Source organism: Trachinotus anak, unplaced genomic scaffold, assembly GCF_046630095.1.
Source record: "Trachinotus anak isolate AG129_WGS33_773 ecotype Australia unplaced genomic scaffold, CSIRO_AGI_Tana_v1 ptg000016l, whole genome shotgun sequence".
In the NCBI taxonomy this organism is placed as follows: Eukaryota; Metazoa; Chordata; class Actinopteri; order Carangiformes; family Carangidae; genus Trachinotus; species Trachinotus anak.
The window spans coordinates 16,874,130-16,896,961 of record NW_027273867.1 but is presented as its reverse complement, the minus strand read 5'-3'; the positions used below and the strand labels follow the sequence as shown (position 1 = coordinate 16,896,961).

At 39.8% G+C, this 22,832-nt stretch overlaps 1 long non-coding RNA gene across 2 annotated transcripts in view; it reads left to right on the top strand.

Annotated features, from left to right (window-relative positions):
• The window catches only part of LOC139634656 (uncharacterized), a 28,600-nt gene that overhangs the window by 5,055 nt on the left and 713 nt on the right, over positions 1-22,832 (top strand). The window contains exons 2-4 of one of the 2 annotated variants that reach the window (XR_011694016.1): positions 2,837-2,890; positions 12,447-12,526; positions 22,528-22,608. This is a non-coding gene — a long non-coding RNA (uncharacterized lncRNA). Of the gene's footprint in view, positions 1-2,836; positions 2,891-12,446; positions 12,527-22,527; positions 22,830-22,832 lie in introns of those variants that run through there. The other variant, XR_011694015.1, reaches the window with a different exon arrangement.

Here is a 22,832-nt window from a genome sequence, read left to right as displayed (position 1 = left end):
AAGGGATCACTGAGTGCACACAGTTTTAGGGGGCCCAAGTATGGGAGGGTAGCACATGAAGGAGGCAGGGTGTGTGCATTTGTGTGTGTATCTATCTGTATTAGTCATGTGTATCTGTGTGTCTGTGCATGTGTGTCTTAGTATGTTGGGGTGTGATTTCGAGTTAAAGGAGCCGGCAGCGGCAGACGGTCACTCCTGCTTACGCATGCGTGGATTTGCACAATCACGTTTCATGTTTCATATTCAGGGAGTGATTGTGCGATGGTTGTTAGTTATAAAATACACAGAAATTAAAAGTGAGGTGTCAAAATGAGGCGAATGAAGAGGTGAAAACACTGTAAGTACGGCAGGTTTTCTTCTATCTTCTCATGAGATTTTTTTACTCCTCCCATGCTTTCCCCCCTTTTCTATCCCATCTTCCATCCATTCATCCGGGTATCCCCAGTCTGTCGGTCCGCCTGTAAAGACAAAACCCACAGTCCAAGATGTGGTTCGGTGTCAACAAAAGATAAGGGTGGATTTATTCCAGGACGAAAGCTAAATAACAAACTGGAGTCAGTTTCAACAAGTTTTCATTTTTACAACCTTCACATTGGGCCGAGATTACTTTTGTCCGATGTGGTGAAGTTACAGGTAAAGATGGAGGCTTTGGTGCAAATCTGTGATGTAAAGATGTCGACAGTAAGGGATTACATAAAAGCATTATTGTACTCTTAAGTACACTGGACATAACGCTAGGCAGTAGACAGAGGCATACGATACATAGCGCAAGCCTGCTATCGTCCATTTGCAGTCCATCTGCTGTAACCTCCATCGAGTACCTTTTCTCCCGTGTTATCAGCCTCAGATATCTCCTGGCATCTCTTTCCTTTCCCTTTTCCCTCTCCTGTGTTTTATATCTGCCTGTTCTGTTTTTTATTTACATAGCCTCCTGTTATCTCAGCCCACATTTTCTCTATCACTTGACACAGTTGTTATCTATTTCCGAGATTGTTCACTGGTATCGTTCCGAGGGAGGTGCACACATGTGTCTTCCTCCGCTGCCAGTGGTCTTTATTGGTGTGCATGTGTAAACGATAAGCTCTGAAACCGCTTTTGCTTCTGCTTGTTTTTGGATTTTTTGTCTGTTTTAAAATCTCTCTTTATTATCTGTTTGCGAATGAGGTGAGGTCACTGAATTTATGTGAGGATGTGGTCGTCGAAAAGTTTTGATTAAAAACAGTCCTTTTTAAAAAAATAAGTTCTGTACATATCAATAAGAAAGAAGCTAATTGTGTAGCCAATGCCGTTAGATAACAGTTACTGGCCTAGTTCTTTAATAATGTTCAGTGTCTCAAGTGTGTGCTAGATTAATTCATATACATTGATTTGATTAATACACAATGATATGACATTTATGGGCAGACAGCATCACTGCGTTCTGTGATAAGCCGGGGGGGGGGGGGGGGGATGCTTTTGTTTAGTAGCGTCCCTGGCTCGACCTTTCCGTGACCTCCAATTTAGCTCTCAAGAAAATGAAGAGAAAAGTCGTTGATATCAAGACTTTTCCCGAACCAAACCAACTGCTTGCAAGCCAAAGACACACAAAAGGTTAGGAGAGACAAGTCCCCTTAGAGCCCTTGACTTGCTCTTATTTGTTTTTAAATTTGACTTTTACTTACTACCAGATCTGCCGAGCACCTTTGCTTCCACTCCTAAGGGGATTTGATGGTAATGCCAGAGTAGTCGGACCCCCAGGTTATGAAATATTACTCAGACAGACCTGGTGTTATGTAATCTTACATAACTGAGGCGGCAGCTCAGCAGGCTCGTGATCAGGGGCTCTGGAGGAGAGGCTATATGGGTCCGCTTATGGTATGAACTCACTGGCAGGGTCAACACACTCCTGAATACCTGGACCTTAAAGGGGAAGAGGCCCCCACTGCAGTATCCACACATATGGACTTAAGTGCGTGACACCTAAAGGCTGAGGAAGTAGAATAACCTCACCTATAGCAGATTGCAGGCTTTTTGCCACATTGTATGTACTTCTGTATTTCTGTGTAATTTTCCAAAGCTCTTCTGTTTCTGTTGAAGCTAAGATTCTATGTCCTAAATGATCTTATCTCAGATTGAATTCAGCCTCTAATCTAATGATTGTTCTGCTTAAAAAAAAGTTAAGCCTACGCTGAACTAGCTTACATCTGGCTGTGTGGCCCTGTCGTCACACATTATGGTACAGATATTTTAGCCACTGCAATCCAGTACCCTTCCCATGTTTCTGTACCAGCTCTATGTGAATCTTGTGTGTTTCTCATTCATAATTGATGACATTCAACCGCAGCATACATTAATGGATCGAACAGACCTCAGGAATTCCCATGCAAGCTGCTATTGTGTGTAGCAGGTTTGAATTTGTGCAGCTGAATTTGCTGGAAACGGACAGACCGACGAGTGCTAGTACAACAGCCTAACAGGCCTGGTGTGAAACACAAATAGTACAAATGCCTGCAAGAATCAGGAGCGTTGTATTCAATGAATTAAAGGATTAAAAGGATCTTAAAATAATAGTAGCTGTAGGGTCAAATAAAACATTAAATGTATATTCTATCTGATTCCATTATATATATATATATAACAATTTCAATGATTTGATCATAACAATCATACAATTAAATATGCAGTAAGGGTATGAATTAAAACTAAGATTTCGGCTGGATCCAGGGAGGCTTAACACACAAATAAAAGACATGTAATCCAGAATCTGTTCATACATTGTATCAAATATATCATGTTCTAGAAAAAACCTACAATTCTCAATGTAATTATAATGCAAATAATGTATGTCTTTTTTCAGATTGAGCCTCAGAGACAACCAGAAATCTTTCATTGAAGATGTGATTTTCATCAGGTAAGGAAATATTTTCTGTTCATTTGTTTAATTCAAAGAAGTTCAGATTAAGCAGCAGATGCTTTGCTTTCTATCTATTTATTCTTGGATTAAATGTATGTATAAGTTTGTGTATACTCAAGTGCTTTACTGAACAGGTTTTTGCTTAATGGCACTCAGCAGTCAGGAACACTTGGTCAGCCATTTTAGTCTGTGGCCCGATCGAAACGCCAATACACCATCAGAATAATTGAATTAGTCTTCCCTGAGTCATTCTGTCGTGATTAACCTCAGAGATATGAGCTAACCGCCAGCTTATGTGAAAGCAGTAAGCAGACAATCTTTCATTTTGCTTGCACACCTCTTTGAATCAGTTTAGTGTAACACTGTTGGCTGTGAGTTATCTTAGTAAGCAACAAGTGAAAGGTCATCTGTTGGTCACATCCCGATTATCAGATGTTGCTGAAAAGTGAGAGAGTGTGGGTATAAAGAGCGGCCTGTGGTGTAGCCTTGAAGCTAGCTTTGGAGATGCCTCACATTACATTTTTGTCTTTGTGCTGATGTCACCCCCATGCCCCCGGTCCAGCAGCAGGAGAATAAGAGCTACATTCTGCCTCCGCGACACAATAGAGCCCTTCTTGCCCTGATATTTTCACAATGTGTTTTTGCAGGGCCCTGTGCACACACACATTCTCTGCAGGCAGCACAGAACGTTGATTCAGAGCTGATTGAGCTGTGCACTCTACCCGATATTTCAGTTCTTGTCGAAGGTGTTTGCTCAGTTATGATTTGAAGTTAATTCTGCTGTAAAAACTGCGTAGTGTCGGTAGCGTGTGTGTGTTCGAGATTGTTAAAGTGGTATATTTCATGGGTCAGTGACGGAGAAGCTGTGTAAGCCACTGCAGTTCAGTATGGTGGTGTGGCATGGGTTAACGTCTGAGGACTGGAGGAATGTGTCCGGGTCGACAGGGAGAATTCCTCAGTCCTGCGCGACTAGGTCACTGCACCGACAAGAGTCTGCCACCTATTTCCGCATGCGCACTACCGCCCTGCGCCTCTGTCTCATTGCCCTCCTCTGTCTTTTTCTAATTCTGCCTGCCTATCTGTCTCTCGCTCCCCTCTTTCTCTCTGTCTGGCTCCAAGTCTGTCCTTCTCTCTACCCTTCCTTTCTTTTGCGTTTCATCATTTCATCTTTTGTTCTTCCTGCTCACTCTTTGTCTGTTTCTGTCTCTCTCATGTGTGTCTCTTTTAGTTAATCTGTCTGTCTGTCTTTCAGTCACGCCATCTATTTTGCTGTCCTACTTCGCCTCATATTTTTCTCACTCTTCTTTCTGTCTTTTATTTGTCCCCATGCACTATTTGCTGGTGCTTTTCATCTTCAGATATTCATGCCTTTAGGTATTTATACTCCAAACTTCATTATTCTGTCATTGCTTTCTGGTTTATCCATTCTCCAACCCTTCACCCTCCCATCTTTTTTTGTATCAAGTCTGTCTCTCCCTTTCTGTCTCACTCTTTTTCTGTGGCACATTGAGTTCAGTGCTGCAGGTGCTTTCAAGAGGACATGTTGGGAGTGCAGGGGAGTGAGACAAAAGAAGACGCAGAGATTTACATTCTCTGTATGCTCGTAAACATGACACTGGCATGCTTGTTATTAATGCAGTGCGGTAGCATGCATATGGTGTCTGGTGGTGATGGTCATGTATGATTTATATGGTGTGGTTTATACACACACAGTCCAAGGGCTTTCATGCCAGTTATCAGTATTCCTGAGTGAAGGAGTTTGCAGGGTCTCACCTCTTCATTGGCTGACAGCGGGGGTGACAGACAGACCCCCAGGTACTGGAGTGTTTCCGCTGATGGCAGACGTGGTGATTTGACACAGTCTGAACCTTGCACACATGCTCACTGAATGAAAGCACATTTCTGCTTTATGCACAGCTTTATAGCTCATGCACAGGCTCATCTGGACATTCTCATATTCTTTTTACACTACATCCATACACATGTGAATTACAATTACTACTAATAATTTACTTCAGTGACAGATTTTTATGGTTTGCTATATTAGGACTTTTCTGTTATTGACAACATATACCACAGCGTTTGCAATACTCTTTTTCCTATATCAACTATAACATGTTATTAATTATTGATTGATTGTTCTGTCGTGCCCATCTGAATTCCATAAAAGATAATTACCATTTCAGAAACCAACATCTACCATAACAAAGTCATAGCTTGTATCAAAGCAAGACCTGAAAGGATTTGTCAACAATTTGATTCATCAGTTGAGAGAAAATTATCACCAACAGTTGTGTTAATTGCTTAATTGTTTGAATTAATTATCAGGCAAACATACTCAGATTTTCAGGTTGTAGTTTCTCAGATGTTAGGATTTATTGCTTTTCTCTGTTTTAAAAGGCTGTTTTAAAATTGAATATCTTGAGTTTTATGCTGTTGGTTGGACAAAATAAGACATTTGAAGATGTCAACTTGTGCTCTGGGAACTTAGACATTTTGTACACTAAACACTCAGCTCAGTTACAGCCCTAATATATATACATGTACAACCCATAATTTACTGTTGACCACACTATTCTGTCATGTTGAATTATTGATTGTACTGTCAAGTCCATCTTGCAGTCGTTTTAGGTTAAAACTAACCAACTGAATTATTAAGTGAAGAGTTTAATTCCATAAAAAATATATTAAACATTTCAGAAACTGTCCCTCACTACAACGAAGTGACACCTTGTATAGAAGCATGTTACATTTAGAGCTAAATCAATTAGTCATCCATTGATTAATAGATCAACAAAAGATTAAACTGTTGTGATGATTTTTGAATTATTTTATTTTTAAGCAAAACTGAAAAATTTTACTGGCCTCTTTTCCAATATTTTATTGGCTAAACAATTAATGCATTACTTGAAAATAAAATGGACAAATGAATCAGTAATTAAAATAATGGCTAGTTGCTGCCCTAATACATATGTGTATGCATATAAAAGTCATTTTACATATAGTACCCTCCTGTGATTGAGAGTGTGTAGTAACTGTTCTGTCATGTTAAATTATTGATTGTACTGTCTAACTAGTTATCAGGATTATTACATGTAGAGTTTAATGCCTTGAAAAAGATATTCAACATTTTGGAAACTGACACCTGCTGTGACAAAGTGGTTCTAATGAAGCATTATTATTTGCCTATACCACACTAAAATGATTGACTGTCCACAATGTGTGAGACTGAACTATTTTAGGTAACAAAAATCTCCAAATGGGATTCAGAATTCTAGCTCTTCAAATAATATTTCATTTAGCTCTCACACATGGGTGTAAATCTGTGTTTGTTTGTTTGCGTTTGTGTGTTCGTCGGCCCGCCACCAAGCACCTAAAGCCCTGGCAGTTTCAGACAGTGAGGGGAGGTGAGTCGTGAGTAATAACAGTGACTGATGATGTCACAGACAGCATCGCGCCGCTTCAGCTGCCCCCCTGACCCGGCTTTAGGATGGCGGCAGCAGCGCGCAAGCACCCGTGGGTAACACACGCCAAAGCACATTAGAGGCAGGGAGATGGAGAGAGGCAGGGATGGAACACACAGAACACAGCTCAGGGGGACAGAGAGAGAGAGAGAGAGACAGAGAGACAGATAGAGAGGGGGGAGGCTGTCAGATTAAAGAGGAGAGAAAAGAGGAAAAGAGAGACATGCCGATGTTTGCCTCTCGATGCTTTTTTTTTTTTTTTTTTTAGCAGACTGTCTGGTTGGAGTTGATGTTCTACATCACTGCCTCAAGTATCTCTCACTGTCTCCCTCTCTGTCTGTCTGTGGCTCTCTCTGTAGCCTTTGCTTCCTCTATCACTTAAGTTAAACAAATTTAGTTTAAAGGAATAAAGGAAACGGTGATATGTGGTTAGTAAAAAAAATTCTATTAATCGCTAAAGTCATGTATCATTTGTTGCTGGTTCTCACATTTAGATGTTACTGTAATTAGACACCAATTGATTAATGGAAACAAATTAATCAGAAAAATCTAAACAATGGGGTGTGTCTCATTCGCTTTATTGGCCCCTTTTGTACACAGAACACATTTTTATCTGCAGCATCCATGTCTCTCTCTGCCTTTCTCTTTATCTGGTTTGTATCCATGGTCACTGTCTCTCAACTTCAGTCACTGTTCAAGCTTGCCAAAGGTGAAAATGATAAAAAATGATAGTATGAGTTCAGCGGGGTGAAATGAGCAATGGTGATGTAGTTGAAGGACTGCTGATCTCACTGTTTCAGACATTAGACTCTGCACAAGTCTGACAGATTGACTCAGAGGGCAGCTGTCACTGGCTGCAACTCCTCTTAACCAGGCCCTCCGTTGCTCCACTGGGCCCATTCAGTGCTAGAAAATATGCAGTTTATGATGATTCATATGAAGAAGTAGTAGCATCTATGTAGCTCTGAGACACACTGAATGTCTTATCTACAACAATATGATACAGGAGTCAATACTTTGAACATATAATGTGAGAGAAATTTCACACAGTTTGATAAACATCATGGCTACACCCAAAATGCACATTACATGGCTATAGAAGGTATCATACCAACATTTAATTTAGAACAGCAACAATTAGTTGATAAATTAATTAGCTGAAAGAAATTTAATCTTTAACTCCTTTCTCTTTTGAAATCATTTTGAGCAAAAATGAGCCGAATATTCACTGGTTCCAGCGTCTCAAATATTAATATTTCCAGATTTTATGTGTCTTATTTGGAAAAACTTTGGGTTTGGGGCTGCTAGTATTCAGGTCAGTATATGTTTCCTCTTAAATTAAACAATATCACTTACGCCAGAATATTTCCTAAGGCATCATAGATATTGCATTCAAAGCTAACTGAGACATCAATCATTGAAATCCATCTCAAGAGCAGAGGAACCTTGAGCTGGAAATGAGTGCCCGTTTGCAAGCACTCAGCAGCCATGTGTTTGTTTTCGCCACGATCACTTCAAAGTCTCATTCAGTTCTGACTCCCAAATGGCTCTTGATGCTTTGATCTCACAGCCGAGAGATGAGCAGATACACAAAGCCAAGCAATCCTGTTTGCAATTTTGTGGCGATACTGCGAAGCAAAAGAATCAAGTATTTTACAAGATAGGTAGAACTCTCTGCTCTGGTATGACATACTGTATCTCACCAACAAATTGACATGATGTTGATAAATGTAACTGAGATAATGAATGATAGAATATACAGTAAATGTACTAGACAAACCATACGAAAATTTAGTATTTGGTCTAAACAACGCAAATACTTAATGATACTCATAAAGATGTTATCAGTATTGCATACGTATTGCTAAGCTCAAAATAATATTCTCAACAATAGAAATATGATTGCTATCAAGTCTCTGGTGATTTCCCACAGTCTAGACAAGTATAGTCGCCAAGTTTATCATATGTAACCAGAGGACCTAACATGTTTTAAGATTTAAACCTTAAACATTTAGAGCTGACACTTATAGTTAAGTAATCGATTAATTGATAATATTATCATAAACCGAATATCTTTGGACTTTAAAGGCTTGGTCAGACAAAAATAAATAGGTAAATAAAAATTTAAGACGTCACCATAGGCTCACAAAAATTTAGCTATGTTCTGACATTTTATAGACAAAATCAACTAAAGGAGAACCAACATATTAATCGACATTGAAAAAAACTGTAGCTTGTTCCCCTACAAACATTGATAAAGACCATTTGGTAGTAGCGAAGTGTTAAATGAGAGTACCTCGAAACTGTCCAGTAAGATAATGAGAAATTGGACAGGAGAAGACTAGACCTCTTCCAGTCTAAATGTGTTATGTCCTTATAGGTTTGGCTGCAAATGTCAAGCTCCAAGTGGGAGTTTAAGTTGAAAGGTCACAATTAAATCCTCTCTACCCTGAGATTTCTAATTTTACCATGCTAAGCAAGAAGGAAACGTGTTATTCAGGCACGGAATAGAAGTAAAAGGGTCAAAGATCACTTTGACTACAGCTGCTGTGTGCCACAGTGGCAGATGTTGCTGTGAAATCTGAGATCAAGATTTGTTTATTTACAGCCATGACCCTCTCACCTCAGTGATCACCAGATTGGTCTCTTAAAAAAATTTTCAGTTTCACAAAGTGTAGTATGAAATTACTCTAATATTAGAAAAATATTGATCATTTTTGATTATTCTGGGCTACATAAAACATCAGAAGCATGAAAAATAGTTGAACGAGTGGATTGAAAAAGGGAAATTCCAGTTATTTTTGTTCCATAATGTTAATACACAGTGGTTAATTATTTTATTCACATATTTTTAGAGCTCCTTTGAAATATCTTTCTTTGAAAATAAAATACAACCGAAAACAAATATCTAACTTAATTAAACCAGGAAATGGTCTTCTGTATGAAGAAATAGAAGCACTATGCAGCTCATTTCACTGCTACGTTCCACTAAAACCAATCACCACTAGCGATGCAGGAATGCTGGGTTTTTCTCCAGTGCACTGCTGCTTTCATGTCTCTTTCTGTTTTCTCTCTAACTCGCTTAACCATCCATTTTAACCGTCAATGACCTCAAAGCGCTGAGGTTTTGGCTGTAGAAATGAGTGGTCTTTCCCAAGTGTGCAGTTAGTCGCTGTGCTGCCGGTAACACATCACCCTACCAACCCACCAACACCACCCCACCTCCTCCTCCTCCTCCTCCTCCTCTTCTCTGGCGCATCACCCCACTCACTCGCTTTCAATCTCTCCTTCTCTCTCCTTCACTCCCTGGCTTCATATTGATCTGAATTCATTTGTTTCCTATTGATCTGCCACTCCACCCTCTGCCGCATTGAACAAACACAAGGACACACACCATGTGCACACAAGCCTCATGCACACACTTGTACAAAGAGAAAACACCCATTTACCATACTGTTGTACGTAAGCTGCTTTGAAGGTCAGTATGCACACCCATACACTGCCGACAGACACACCTGCAATCACACACTCTTCATGTGAGAGATTTCAGCGACTGAGAACACAAAGGTTTGGAGAGGTCTCAGCTCAAGCATCAAACAAGCTAATGACATACAAAGGAACCAGGATTCCATATTGATCCAACACCTCAGGAGAGAGATGAAAACACAGGCAGTCCAGGGCTGGCATCGGCAGGCAACACAATTACAGCTGCAGTTCATTTCTCAGGTTTGCTGAATTGTATTCAGAGTAATTAGTGCAACAAATTAGACGAATTCAGTTTGGTGCCATGGTATGTGAGCCAAGGCATAATTTGTGGTAGTAATTTTGTATTTCTTGATGATAATTTATAGTCTTGTGAATAAAAAATATCAAATTAAGTCAATCAAGTTTAAGGCTACGCAATGTTCATTGATGGTCTTAACAAGACTGTGAAAACTGTGAATGTCGTAAGGAATATAGAGAAATGTAAGAATGGGAGATATTTTATTGAAAGTCCAGAGCAAAAACCAAAAAAGAAAATCACAATTATACAGAAATAAAACATAATATATAAACGCGTTTATAGGCTCTGTCAACAAGTCCCATATAAAAACAAAAATCAACAGTGTTAGTGGGTGTGCACTTGTTTATCTTGTGTTCTCGCATATCTCTTGTTGTTACAATCACATGGCAAGCAGTAGAGATACTTCATTCACATTACAAAGTAATCTACCAGGAATTTGCACTTGCATGTATGTGATTTGTGTTCTGCAGGATAATGTTGCATTGTGGTCTGTCAAAAGCTGAGCCAAGCTCAACTTTTTTGTTGGATAAGTACAGCTACAACAATTAGTGAATTAATTGATAAGTTGATTGAAAGAAAATTAATTGCTGTATGTTTTGATAATCAATTGGTAATTTAGGTCATTTTTTAAGAATCATCAAATATTTGATGAATTTTAGGTTCTCAAATTTGCAAATTAGCTGATTTTCTTTTTCTTTAATTATAGTAAATTGAAGAGTTTGGGTTTTGGACTGTTGTTCAGACAAGACAAGGCATTTCATGCCATCTATTGGAAACTGGAATGGACATTTCTCAGTAGTCTCTCTCTCAATACTTTTCAACTTCTTACCCTTCTCTGTCTGTGGCTTGTGGCCCAAAGTGGTTGGTTGTGATGGTTTTGGTTCCATTTGAGTCATAAATGTATATAAATGGGTCACAAATGTATACTTTGATTTTTAGTTTTTTATTTTTTTTGTAAAAAAAAAAAAAGAAAGCCTGAATAATTTTCTAAAACAGCCAAGCATTGTAGAGTTTAGCTAATGTTACTCACAGAGGAGTAAATAGTGCATTTACTCTATTCAGATGCAGGTAAATATGTGCAAGTGAGTATTTATGTCACCATAACTTTGTATGTTGGGTCAACTCACAATTAGCTAGCCTAGTTTAGTCATATCCATAGCAATGAGGAAACATGTCATCCAGTCCAATAGTGTGGCTCATTGATGTGTTTTTAACAGTTTTGAACAATGGAGGTTTACACGTGAAGAAATTCATTAGTCATTTGTTGGTTTTGGTCTTTCATGGCCTTCCATGGGATCTTTTGATACAAAGATATATGTTTATCCTTTAAGGCTCATTGTTTAATTGAGCATTTTGAGTGGCAGGTCTCCGTCCTCAATAAGTTGTGACAGGTTGACCAACCTTTCCTGCGGCCCCATCAGCCACTCTAAACTTTTGGTTGGTGGCATCAAGTTGCCATGACACCAGACTGTTTGTCCTGCCCTCTGACCTCCTTTCAGGACATGCTGTGCTCAGTCAGAATACATCTCCAGCAGCGGCTTGAGTTCAAAGGGCTGGGGGGAGGAGAGGCAAGGGGGAGAGGCTGTGCTTCCTCTTGGTAATATTAGATAAGATACACCGCAGGCAATATTCGCTCTCCTTAAGTGCATGCAGACAGGAACACACAGACCCATATATACGTACACATGTGGGAATTAATGAGCACACACTAACACAAAAGCAGAACATCTCCATCTCTGTTGTCTTTCATTGTGTTGCAGTGTCATAATTATTGCATTTGTTTGGCCCACTGCTATTTAATTTATAATGTCTGATTGTATTTTCCAACATTATTAATGTATTATTCATCACCATTGTCTTTAACTGTAAGTGCTGTACATGTATTTTTGTACCACTCTCTAATTTGTGCTTTGTTGATGGCACAGTATTCATTCTCACCATTCTGTCCCACTTCGTTAATCCATTTCATACTCTGCACACAATGTTTGATGCGTCCTCCATGATAAATGCATCTGTTCCCATTCATTTCTTTGTGCTGCCGAGTGCTTCATCTCTAATCAGGGATTGGTCCATTATAATTTAATTGTCTTGTAGTATTCTTTCATGATTGAGTCCAGGGTGATTTTTGCTGCAAAACGGCACCACTAGACTATATGGCCTGGATAAAAGCCCAGATAGGGTTGTGTCTGGGTGGCTGACATTATTTATTTACTTATCCCAACTTCATGGCTCAATGTGTTTATTGATGTTCCCCTTCCTATCCTGTGGTATGCTGATAATCTGCATGATGCTCTGCTGATTTCAGGAATGCCGTGGTCAACCACAGAAGCTCCCCAGTGAGAAGAGAGCCATGGGAAAAACCTCAAACTAGATCCCGGTTGTGAGGTAAATGCTTTGGCAACATCTGTTTCTTCCCGTTTATACCAACAAAGACTCTTTGAATCTAACTGAAATGACAGAGAGAGCAAACAGCTTGAGAGATCAGAGCTAGTGATGGAGGACGTCAGCTCCAAGTATACAGAGCAACACTAGCATTTTTATGTCTCTCAGGTTCTTTTTCCTCTCTGACAGCCTCTTTCTGTCTCCTTTTGTCTTTTTTATTCTTACTCATCATAATACGCAAGTTTGGTCTTACTGACAAAATGCGTAATGAAGCAAAATTGTCATATTTCCGGCACTATGAACAGATGACTTCCCAACTATTAGCTATCACACAATAAAACCTGTTGAAAAAAAACTAGAGCTCAGAGCCATCATGCATGTTATTCAAAATAATTGCTTATGGGACCTCACATAACTGCTTGCTTGAGCTTGATTATTCTCTCTTTTTCTTTCTCTTAGACAAATACACACACTTTACCAAGAAAAAAAGATTAGTTTATATTAGCCAACAAAAGCTGCCTCCCATCGTTTGTCACCCACAGAGTCAAACAAGCAATAAGAAAGCCGATTCAAAATGGTACATATTATTTAAAATAATGACATATTTGATGCATTGAAAGCCCTCATTATGGAACAAGAACATTAAATTGTTCATTTACTTTGTTTTCAAGCGAAGACTTGGTTTGTGCATTGTCCACATTTGTGAACACACATACACAAACATGTACACAGTGCCTCTCCGTCTCTCACACAACACCACACACATACATGCAGGACATGCACACACAAATACTGGCCCACACAACCCAATAGCCATTGACAACAGTGCCCTAGCAACCACTGGGCATCATGCCAAGCCACTGAGGTTGCCTAGTAGTGTGTTCCCATGGTAACGTTTTCTGCCTTTGTAAATAAGGTACGAGGAGAGTGAAGAGGGGGGGTTTGGGAGAAATTGCACTACAGAGTCTCATTCTATCCTGAGAGAGCTAATAATTTATGGTTTGTGAGTAGCAGATACTTATCCTGTCCCTGCAGCAAGCTGTCATCTGACTGAAGAGGTGAATTAGCATCGATGGGGATCTCAGGTCCGAGTCCTCGCCACACAGGGTCAGATCCAGTTTTGAGTAGGACAGAGGAGAAGCATTTCTCAGTCTTTAAATTTTGTCTTTCTGGAAAAAATAATACAGGGAAAGTACACACTCTGTTGTAAGCATTGGTAAATTTAAATGTCAAATTTTGACATGTTTTCTCAGAATAATTCATTCATGAATTTATCTGTGTATATGTCTGTTTGCCTATCCACAACTATCCACATATTTATTTTTTCTCATCACATAGTCACTCAACCCACTTTTATTCTATTCTACTTCAATTTTCATTCGATTTTTTTTTAAGTATTCTAATTAAGAAACAATAATGTTCACCTAAACAGCTTGTGCCTATATAAAATTAACTCGACCAGCAGCAGTCCTTGGCCCTGAGTTTGAAAACGGCTGTCTGAGGCCTGCATTCCTGTTGAGGTGGCACTTGCCAGACGATTCATAGCTGCGGTTAACAGTTTATTTGCTGTCACTGGGCAGATTTCGCTCCTCTGTGCCCCTACATTTTTTGGGTGGTACTCTCTCAGTGTCACTTCTCAAAGACGATAAGTGGTTGAAGCGACCTGAAATCTTTGTTCTATCATCGACAGCAGAGCCTTAATGTTTTAGGTATATCTTGAGATTGATTGTGTCAAAAACAGTTAAATTTTAGAAGTCGTGGCCATAAGTTTTACATTTAGTTAAGATTGAATATGCTTATTATAAATTATATGCCTTTCCTGATTGTTAACATAGAATATAGAAAATCTTTCTTATCAAAGAAGTAGAGATTTTATCATAGTCCTAATTGACAAGTTAGGTCAACACATGCAATGGATATTCCCTCAAAATACAACTAATTATTTTAGCAATAATGACAGTGAAATAATATGTTGTCACTCAGTATTGTTTCAGCTGTTGTTAGGCAAGATTAACACGTGATCATGTGCATGATAATCCATATCCCCAGAGTCATTATTGGATGTGATAACAACAATTTAGATTAAACTAACAAACTTCATTACTGATAAATTTAATTTAAGAGGTTTACATAAACACAGTATTTGTTATGTTGCTCATGGGCCAAATTGTTTATTGTCAAATACTTTAGACAGTAATAGAATGTTATTACAAATTGTGAAAAAGTACAGTGGCTAATATTGATTTACTAAGTAAAAATCTTATGGCATGACTGTACGTGTGTGTGTGTGTGTGTATGGTGAGTTTTGTACCTAGATATATACTTGCTTCAATTTATTTTCCTCTCTCAAGAGGGCGAACTGTAGTCATCACAAAGCTTCACCTGACCCAACACCAGCCGGGTTTGGGCTTATCTGCCACCTCGGCCTCCAGTGCAGGGGCTTCCCACCAGACTCACATTGGCAAACAAACACACCCAGGCAGATTGGCAAAGAGCTGGCATTGGCACAACCATGCCGCATTCATGCGTGATTCGACTGCGAATGAGATGGTGAGAGAGGTTTAAAAAGGGGAGGAGAGGAATCAAGGGGATGAAGGGGGGAGACTTAGTTGGTATGAACAGAGAGATTGTCTGAGAAAAAAAAAAAAGTTGTAAAAAGATTTTGAGGCCTGAAATGTTAGGTGATCAAGGACAAATAAGAGGCACTTAGAGAGGCAGGAGGACGGCCAAAGAAAGAAAATGAAGGGTAGGCGGAGGGTGGGCTTTTAGCATGGCAGAGGGCAGTGGAGAGAGACGAGGTGAATGGGTTTGTGTTTGGAAGCTGGCCAATAAAAAAACAATCTATGTCTCTTTTAAGCACACCATACATTTTGAAGTTAACACTCAGTTGGCTCATTTTTTATTTAATAATAGTTAGATGTTAAATCTTTAGTATATTCCACAAGTTGATACTGATTACAAATGGTTGTTATCCACATAATGTAATTGAACAAGGCCCAACACAGCCAATCATCATCTTATACACGTTTACCTGTCCTATGCAGTACATGTTAGTATGCAGTTCTGGTCCCGGCAGACAATAGAGTGAGTTACCTTTTCGAGGAATCAGTGATAGGCCTCTAGTGTGTTTGAGTCCAGCTTCATCAGTGAGGCCCCAGTCATCTCAGACTTAAAGGTTGTATTTTTGGTGCATTGACCAGGCTGAATAGGAGGCCTACCAACTCTGCTGTGCAGCAGCTATCAAGTAATCAATGAGTCCTTGAGGCACACAGAAGGAGTGTCAAAATACCACCATTGACTGCTAACAACAGCCAATTTGCTGCTACTGCAGGAGATCACCTTAGCTTGATGTCGAATGTGTGGGTGCACCCCATTATTTATGGAGCATAATGAGGGAGATTGACTGGATAGTGCTGTTACTCCAAATTGTCATCCAATTACTCACCCATTAGATCCTATTTGTTACATCGAAAACTGCTCTACAATGCACCAGTTTCTGCCTTAGCCTTATTAGATAGTGCAAATTAAATTATCCTGTTCAAATGTGCTGAGATACTTGACACCATTCCTGAGATTCTGATGAAGAAAAAAGTAGATAAACAAACTTGCACACATTAACTAGACACAATCTAGATAAAATGCTGCTTTTATTTGAATTCTTAAGTTCATTCATTCTTCCATTTATTCATGCACTCACTCATATTTGGCCTATCTATGGCTGGTAAGAGGCATGGCCATTTCTACAGGCGACACTCAGCCACCATCATTTACTGGCTTCTCTGTAGGGTGCTTCACATCTGTGACACTGTTTGGCCTTGTTAATACAAAAACCCTCACTGCAGCTATTCTGTTTGATAACACTTGATAATAATCCACCGCCACAAGGTCAGTTGTGCCTTTTGGGGAACACAAACCTTTTTGAAGAATATTTTTACCTTGATGTGGTTGCTAGGTGGAGAGAGACAGAATTGGAGAGAACAAAGGAGCCAGGGGCCTGTTTAATTTAGGTGATCTGCAACCTTGCAAATTGCAAACTATGGCAACTTTTCATAAATACTTATTTGCAATTCTCAGATAAAATTTCAGGTCCTAAAGGGCTCTCACATGCTCTTGTGTGGGTCACAAGTGTGATGTTTGTTTTGATTAATGAAAGGCATCTAAATTAGTTAAAAAAAATTTAAAAAAAAAAGGTTCAAATTCATGTTGCAAATCACAGATTGCAAGTTGTAAATTTAGTGAAACAGGTCCCAAGTTGCATGGGACAAAAAAGCAAAGAATACCACTCGGATTTAATTTGAAGACTTGGCAATGGAAGGCAAGGTTATTTTTATAGCACCTTCCAACAATCAAAAGGGCTTTATATTAAACAGAAAAGGGCATTAAGACAAGATATAAAAGGAACACACGGTGATATACAGTAGACAGACACATATAAATAGGACAGAATATATAGAGGATAAGAATAAGTTAAAACTTGTTAAAATTACAGTGCAGTTATAATGAAGTTGTAGATGTAAATTACTAACCCCATGTTATAGGATGTACATTTATATACAACTAAACAGTAAATACCTTTTGAAGGAAACCCATTTGCGACTGGATTACATTTTCTGTTAACATAATGAGGAAATATAGAATTTAGTCGCAAATATGTCTATACCGAACATATCGGTAAATTGTAGACAATGTATTTGTTTTCTGCTAAAATAGACAATCTTGCAGTACACTGACAGCACTTGTGAAAAGTGAGGGGAAGGATTGTGGTCTGGTTTAATACAGAAAAAACTCACAGTGATTTCAGACATGATGTGTTTATTAACATTTAACCAAAACCACAATCTTTCCTTAACCTTAACCAAAGTGCTTCTGGTACCTAAAGCTAACCACAGACAGGACTGTGAAAGCAGTTACCTGTTTGAGTAATTTTTTCCAGCTTTGGAAATGTGAGGACTTGCTACTTTTCTTTGTCTGACAGTCTATCATCTAAAAGTAAAATCAATATCTGGAGGTGTGGGACTGTTAGTTATACATTATTATTACTATTACCTGACATTTTATAGACAAAACGTTACATCAATTTAAAAAAAAATCTGATTTATTGATAATGAGAAAGAAATGTTAGTTGCAGTCTTTATATATTATTCAATGTTAATATTTGTTGTCTGATATGTTGAGTTGAAATACTACCATAGATAGTAAAGAATCCACATAGAAAAGAAAATGGCGTGATATATAACCTACCTAACAGAACAGGAGTATTTGACTTTAACCTGAGAATGACAATGAAGTACTGCTCAGTAGTGCTGAATGGAGTCTTTGAGGATATGGAAGATTCCACCAGCTCCACTTGCAGAAGTAGGTCAGGCAGACGCCTACAGTAAGCAACTGCAGGTTAAGTGCTTGTCTTTGTATTCAGAGACAGCCTTGGCCTCTAGTGGGAGGGGGGGGTGGTCTATGTTCCGTGTCTACCCACAAGAGGGAGACAAGTCCACAAAAATGCATGGAGTGCAGTTAGTTATGGTCGCCGATATTATTCCTTTAAATTCTAACAATATCACAGCATTACACTTTGATCTTGTAGCCACAGTCTAAGCTTCAAAAAGATTTTCTAAGATATGAGTTCATTACATTTTGATTAGAACTGGAGATACGGCACATTCTAATTGTTGTGATAAATGTAATATTTTAAAATTTCTTGGAAAATATACTCAAATAAGTAATGATTGAGCTCATCTGAAACATAGCTTTATGATGAATGTACACGATTATGAATGAAATGGGAGACAAGGGTGGGACACATGACAGACAAGACAGACAGACAAAAGTAATAGACAAGAGGACTCTTCGAGGAAGAGGAAGAGACTCCAGCACTGACCCTGCTCTGGTGCTCTGCAGTGTGAGGTAGTTGGTTGTATGGTTTCGCATAATAAACAGCCTGGAGATAACTGTACAACCTTCTAGCTTTCCCTGCGGTGTCACCCAAACTTCGTATGAATGCCGTCAACCTTTGTGCTTCTTGAAGTGGTAAGTATGAAGACTTACATGAAAAAGGACACAAAGCTCTTAAAATGATACGAGATCATATTCTGAGCTTAATCCTGTTCTTTTTGTCTCTCTTGTACATTTGAAACGTTTTTTTTTCCCTCTTATTTTTTCAAGGTCTGTTTTACTAAGTGTCTGGTGGATGTTTTTTACAGTAATGGACCAAAAAAACATGCACTGATGGTCCCCACCATAGAGATCACATCCATTAAAAAAAATTTACATTTCACCTTCAGCAAATTCAATTCCAAGCTCATAATAATAATGACACAAAAACAAGGCTCAACACTGTTTCTGCGTGGCCTTTAAATCTAAAACATCTCAAATACTAATCGGGTTTTGCTGTTGAGGTCCAGCTAATCCAGACATCAATATACCCACCTTGCTCTGCAGTGCTGTTTGATTTGTTATTTGGTGCAGTCCAATGGGGTATAGAGTCAACCATCAATAGCTGTTTGTTTCTTAACATGCCGTGCACAAAAACACAGACAGCATTAAGCTGGAATGCTGAAACTAGTAAAACAGGAGCGTTTGCCCATTACAGAACTCATATTTTTCATTGTGTGTCAAAGGCATTGTACCTGTCTATAAAGTAAGTGTTAGTGTGAAGACATAAAATTTAAACTGTAGTATGATATGGCCTTGGATTTTTAACAGTTTTTTATTGTATTAAATATTACACAAATATGTGGCAAGACATATCAACTTTTAGTTTAATTTTGCAAGAAAATTTCAGTGCATATTTATTCAGTTGACATAACAATCTCCAGTTATAACTATCTGTGCTGCTTTCTGTATTCATGGCAGATAATGACCGTGTGCTCAGACATTAGTATCAGTGCGTCTTGAAACTCTGGGCTCTATATGAACTTGCTTACCGCCCCCGCCTCCTTCCTCTCTCCTTCCTGCCGCCATCCCCTCCCCCCACCACCCCCCTCTGTCCCCCAGTGTGTCTGGCTAGTGGCTCAGACACTCAGTATCCGCATTGCGTTGCAGTGCTCCAGCGAGGAAGGGAAAAAAGAGCATATATCAGCAATCTCTGCCGAGCACTGCTCTTTTCTGTACGCACACAAAGAAACGACTCCCTGGCATGTTCCAATTCAAGAGGAAATACAGTCACAATAGAGCCACTTGCCACTCGCTATTTTATAATCGGTGGCGGGTTCCTGCGTTTGTTTTTACGTTTAATGCTGACATTTGATATATGATGCTGACTGATATTTTTTCTGTTAGCATTGGTATTTTCTTGTTAATTGCTCTTAAGTTATTGTATTATATTCCATTTTATCACTACACAACTGCATGAAAAGTGAAAAAATATCTTGCTTTATCAAAGATTGTTGCAACAAATTTTCATCCACACACATCCACACAAATTTTCATTACGCAAAAGATACATTTTGGGAGTTTTTCTTTTAAATGTACAAAGTTCAACGAAATTGTGATTTCACAATTTGGTGACAGCTTTTTTATCACTCACCATATGACAGAGAATATTTGGGAATTTGTGCATCAAAGGCTGATAGATATGTGATGAACTGTGCAGAGAGTGGACTGTTGTGTTAATGAAATACGGAAGAAGAGCAGCAGTGTTGTGGTCAGAGCGGCTGGGAGGTTAATCACCTTTGGGCTTGCTGTGGCTTTGATCCTCATGCTGTGTGAAATCCACAGCCTCGGTCTGTGAGATCCCCCCCCAACCCTATTCCCACCCCCACCCGCCGTTCCCTCCCTTCCTCACACACACCATCCCTCTCACACAGACGCATGTGTGCACAGCGGTGCACGAGGACATGCGCACACACACCTCACACGCATGCGCCTCGCTCCGAACACGTTGGCTCTCTCACTCTTCCAGATGCACGAACATAGCAGCGCAAGTTCAAACACTCTCAAACAAACACAGAGTAATAGACACCCAAGTAGAGAGACACGGCATCGTGTGAATGTAGACTGCAAGATGGGCGAGACGGGACGTCACGCCTGGAAAAAATGTAAGGGGTTAGAGTAGGAGAGGGGGGAAGAGAGGGGGAGAGATGAGAAGGGAAGGATGAAAATGAGGGGAAGGGCTGAGAGAGAGCAGGGGGAGGCGGGGACAGAGTGATAGAGAGTGTTCAGGCAAGAGAAGAAGAAAGAGCGATAGCTGGAGATACTGCATGCTTGCATAAGTGTCTGTGAGTGTGTGTGTGTGTGTGTGTGTGTGTGTGTGTGTGTGTGTGTGTGTGCGCGCGCGCGTGTGTGTGTGTGTGATGTATGTAGGTGACACAGATTTATGAAAGGAGAGGGTCATAGATGGAGGCGCTGTTGGTGGTTGTTGGGGGTTGGGGGAAGTGGGGGTGTTGGTACAGCACCAGATAATGGAATCAATGCAATTGTCTGTGTGTGTTTTACTGTGTGTGTGTCTGTGTGTTGCGTACCTGCCTCATAGACATTGCTTGCTCGGACTTTAATCGCCTGGAGAATTAGTGATGTGACTTGGCAGAGGGAAACAGGCACAAAACAGAGCCAGGGACAGCGCCTGAGAGAGGGATAGAAGAAGAGGAGAGACAAAAAGAGGAGAGCGAGAGATGGAGGGGTAGCGAAAGGGGAACAGCTTTTCTGTTTGCCGCCGCGTACAGCGCTCAGAGAAAAGGAAGACTGTGAAGATGGGGCAGGATAGGTTTTATCATGCGTTATTTTCTTTACCACTGGATTAATTGATGCTTATTTTTTTCTCTCAGGGGGAAAACGGATCAATAACTCATCGTAAGAGTGTGTTGTGTTGTGCGTGTGTGTGAGTGTGTGTATGCGCGCTTACCTGTTTTATGTACATGCACTTGTTGTATGCATGTGCATACGGACATGAGTACAAATGTGTGTATGTGTTCATGTAAGGAACACCAGGCAAAGGCGAATGGTGAGTTCAGAATGACTTGAGCGGGCCGGATAACAAATCGAGACAATTCGACTGACCACCCGCCATCTTCCCGTCATTTGTGTCCACCTTCATGTTTATTCTTTTTTACATGAGAATATTTCACCTCATTCTCCCTTTCAGCCTCTGGTTTCATCCTCCGGTCTTTGTCTCTGGTGCTTTAGAGAGCAGCAGAGGCGCTCATAAAACTGGGACAGAGGAAAATATCTCAAAGCACAGAGACAAAGAGGAAACAGAGAACGGCAGTCTAATTTTTCACACAGGCAGCAAAAGGCTTCATGCTCTGTGTGCCTTTGTGGAGTTGCATGTTCGTCTGCATGTGTGTGCACCTGGCCACAGACAGATTTTGTAAGTTAGAGACACATGTTCTGGATTGTTGGCGGACGATAAAGCTGTCGTCTGCACAGACTTACATGTGATGCAAATTGAGCTTTTCAGCTGTGTACCAGTTGTTTGAACCCTGGCTCATATTCTTCATGTGGCATCTGCAGTGTCAGGCTTGTGTGACATTTATTTTGTCTGGGGAAGAGTAAATCAGTGTTACTCCCTCAAGGCTGAACATCTTTGTCATGGGGGAGTGATTGCATAATCCTGTGAGATCACAAGGCCTGTAGGAAATATAAGACGACAGTGTTGTCTGCGGCTCCAGGCGCAGCTGTCTGTGGATGTTTCATGCATGTGCAGAAGCAAAGAGTGTATGTGTGTGTGTCTATGAACTGTATGACCGCTCTGTTGGAGCTTAATGCTCATACAGGCCAGACAGCTGTATGTTCATCCTATATGCAAATCCTGATTTATACATTAAATTTGAGGATTTTCCTCTGCGTATGTGCTTCTGTCTTCAAATGCTTTGTCTATCTGTCTGCCAGCAGGGGGCATTTTGTTAGAACGTCTGACTGCACAGATCTGCACTGAATAACAGACGCTGGCTATGTCTGAGGGGAAGACATGGAAAGGGCCCTGAAAATGGTCGGATCGGATAAATAACTGAATTGAATTGATATTTATATGGTGAGCGATGTATTTTAACGTCTTTCTCCTTCTTTTGCAGGGTGTGATCCAGTCCATTTTACGCAGACGTACAGACGAAACACTTCGTGTCGGACTGCATCGGCATCGATAACAAACAACGGTATTCATCAAATATGATGTATGACGTAGTCTGTTTTTGTTATATTGTAAGATGCTTTGTATCTATCAGTAACTGAACAGTTTTTATATGCAGGTTTATAAAAGTTAAACTCATTGAGTTATACAAGTATACATGACGCATTTATACAGCACTGAAATATGTTTTTTCATGTTAAAATTTCACAACTTGTAGTCATATGTAAGACTTTGGATTTTAACTGTGGG